This window comes from Triticum urartu, unplaced genomic scaffold, assembly GCF_003073215.2.
Source record: "Triticum urartu cultivar G1812 unplaced genomic scaffold, Tu2.1 TuUngrouped_contig_5927, whole genome shotgun sequence".
NCBI lineage: Eukaryota > Viridiplantae > Streptophyta > Magnoliopsida > Poales > Poaceae > Triticum > Triticum urartu.
Window position 1 is genome coordinate 2,081 of NW_024116642.1, and position 3,293 is coordinate 5,373.

The window sequence follows — 3,293 nt, forward strand, 5'->3', positions numbered from 1 at the left end:
TAGAATAACAGGACATAATAATTTTTACAAGACTTACAAGCATATATCTCAAGAAAATTGTGTCTTGATCTTGCACACATGCTAGAATAATAACAGAACAAAATATTTCCTACAAAAATTACTAAACAGATATCAAGGAAACATTTTCTTGATCTTGCACACGGACTAGAATAGCACAACACGATATCCCTTGCAAGACTTACAAGCAGATATCAAGGAAATAGTGTCTTGATCTTGCACACAACAGAATATTTGTTAGAAGAAATAAGCATAAATGAATATAACCCAATAGGTTGGCTTTTGGGTCACTTTCCCAGGTGATACTGATCAACAATTATTCTGGCGCAGTTGCCGTCTTCCCTGGCTGCACTTGCCAGATCTTCTACTAACGACTGGGTAAACTCCCCTGCTTCGTCATGCACTCTGAGATGCACCTCTTTGAGCTCTGCAAGGTTTTCTAAGCCATACAGTCCCTCCAACATGCTGAACCGCAGCTCAAGCCTTTCGAGCTTCGGCAATGCATTCTCTGGAAAGCTTAGCAGCGGAACCGAAGGAGCCAAGAAGCGGAGAAGCTTCAGATTCTCAAATCCACCAGATGGAACTATGATCTCCCCGCTGGAGTGCTCTTTGTTCTCCTCAATAATGGCAGCTGTTTCTGGATCCTGCTCTGCTGCAGTGAGCGAAAATGTGAGCGAGAACAAAGTCTTGAGCTGGCTCAACCGTTGCAAAGCATCAGCAGTGAGCGCCGTCACCGAGAGGGTCAGCTTCGTGAGAGCATCTAGCTCTGTGATCCATCCTGGGAGTTCAACCAGCTTGCCAGACAGTTCGAGAGCATTGAGAAACTTTGGAGTAGAGAGAGCACCTAACGATTTCAGAAACTCAGACGACTCATCATCGATCACCAGGGTGTGGAGAGAATAGCTACCAAGGTACTCAATCGAGGAGCTTAGTTCTCTGAAAAGATCACCACTCGTTTTGATGTTGAGCTTCCTCAAATCTGTCAGATGATGAAAGTCTGCCACTGCACCAGCTGGTCCCTCGACGATCTCAATTCCAGACAATATGCGCAGGGTCTTCATTGTTCCCTTCTTCAAATCTTCAGGAAGCTTCAGTGCCTTGCGTGTTCTTTTGTTCCCACCAAGTATGTTCTCCACTCTTTCAAGCTGGCATATGGTGTTCGGCAGCTCTGTGACATTGGTCTCTCTTACATCAAGAGTCTCCAGATACTGGAGCTTTCCAATTTTCTTGGGAATCTTGTCGATGTCTGTCCTTCGGAGGCTTAGATACTTGAGTAGAAGCATCTTGCATATCTCCTTGGCGTGATGTTGTCTGAAATCCTTGCAACCTTCAAGGTCCAGTACTTGCACAATTCCAAACTTCAATGAATTAGAAGGCAGTTGGGTCAAGCTCCCAAACATGGTCAGAGACCGGACATGAGATAAATTCATGCTCTCCATTGTTTTTTTGTGTTTCAAGTCACCGCCTTGGAGGGACAGCCGGCGGACTTTGTTGCTAGGTGGCGCCATGAGCCAGTGGCCACCGACCACGGTGACGAAGTTTTCCTCACTTGCCTTGGACACGATGTACTCAAGAACCATGTCGTGCACTTGGAAGCTCTTCACCTTGCCGATGCTGCTGTGCTCCACAGCCCGTATAATCTTTCTCCTTACATCTTCTGCACTCAGCCCATTCTTCTCACAGACAAATCCCTCTGCTAGCCATCGCCTCGTCAGCCGCTTCCTGCTGCGACCCTTTGGAAATATGCATAGATACAAGGAGCAAGTCCTGATGTCACCAGGCATATCATTGTAGCAGTGATTGAGTATCTTGGTGACTCCGTCCAAGCCAATCGCTTTCCCGGAGTCTGGTATCAGTGCATTGTAAACTTCACTCCACTTAGTTGCCAGCTTGTCTGTGTTGCAGGCAGCATGCCCAGCCATTGTAACTATGGCCAATGGCAGACCCCCGCACATTTGCCAGAGTATTTCTGGAATTTTGTTCTTGGTTTCTTTGCTAATTTCGGACTCGGTCATGAACAAATCTTTAGACTTGTCCTTGTCAAGTACGACCACTTTATGAATGTGATCTCCTTTATTTCTTCCTCACAGACTGGCAACAGCTTGAAACCGCGTGGTAAGTGGTAACTATTACTCTACTGCCTTTCTTACTTTTAGGCAATGAGTTCTTTATCTTCTCCCACATTGATGTAGACCACACATCATCAACTAAGAGCAAGTAACTGCAATGAGAAATAAATATCAAATAAGCTCTTTTACAGGTAAAAATAACTACACGATAGTTCAGTTATGACAAAACGTCAAGTATTAAACTGGCATATCCTTCTTTTTATAACATATATATAAAGTTTTTGCTATCTTGATTAATTGTCCAATGCCATCCACAAGTTTCTTATGGTTATGGTCAAATAACAATTGATTCTTTCCATTTAAACATTTTATTCCTTCCCAACTGATTATGAGAAGGAAAAAAATACATCTCAAATAAGCTCTTTTTACAGTGTAGAGGTAAAAAAAACTACACAATAATTTAGTTATGACAAAAAGTGAAGTATTAAACCGGCATATATACATAAAGCTTTTGCAATCTTCTGGATTAAATGTCCAATGCCACCCCCAAGTTGCTTATGGTTATATGGTCAAAGATCAATTGATTCTTTCCTTCTAAACATTTTATTACTTCCCAACTATTATGTCCTTTTACCCTTAAAAACTATTACATCCTTTTAATAAGATGTACTCCCTCTGTAAAGAAATATAAGAGCATTTAGATCACTACTAGTATGATTTGTAGAGAGAGCACTATCCTTATTGATTCACAACGTTTTTATGTTAGTACTATGCAGCTCTACAATTTAGTGATGAACTAATTAACCAACACACAAACTCAACATGGAAATATGTTGTTGTACCTTTTTCCCTCCAAGTACTCCTCCAAGTGCTGCTTGAGATCTTGTGTTGTCTGGGAGGTGCAGCGGGATGTAAGTGGCGCTGGGTCCCATTAGTCCCACATATGCCATCCACCAAAAAAACGTTATGTGGCATTCGTGGACACCCAGAAAAATTAAACGGCGCAAGTGGATAGCCCAGAAAAGCCCATCGAGCCAGCGGCAGTCCACAACCCCCCCTTCGCGTCCTTCCCCAGTCACGTCATGCCCTAGGCTAGGGCGCCGTCGCCGCCATCTCCACCGCACCAGTGGTGCGGCACCACCTCCCGCTTCCAATCCCATGAAGCCGCCGTCGCCGTCGTGTTTCTCGAAGAGGCCGTGGGCGCCG

The 3,293-nt window shown here is 44.0% G+C and overlaps 1 pseudogene; it reads right to left on the minus strand.

The window, feature by feature from the left end:
• Window positions 1-305: 305 nt before the first annotated feature.
• Window positions 306-3,008, minus strand: LOC125529887 (annotated as a pseudogene).
• Between the last annotated feature and the right edge of the window lie 285 nt (window positions 3,009-3,293).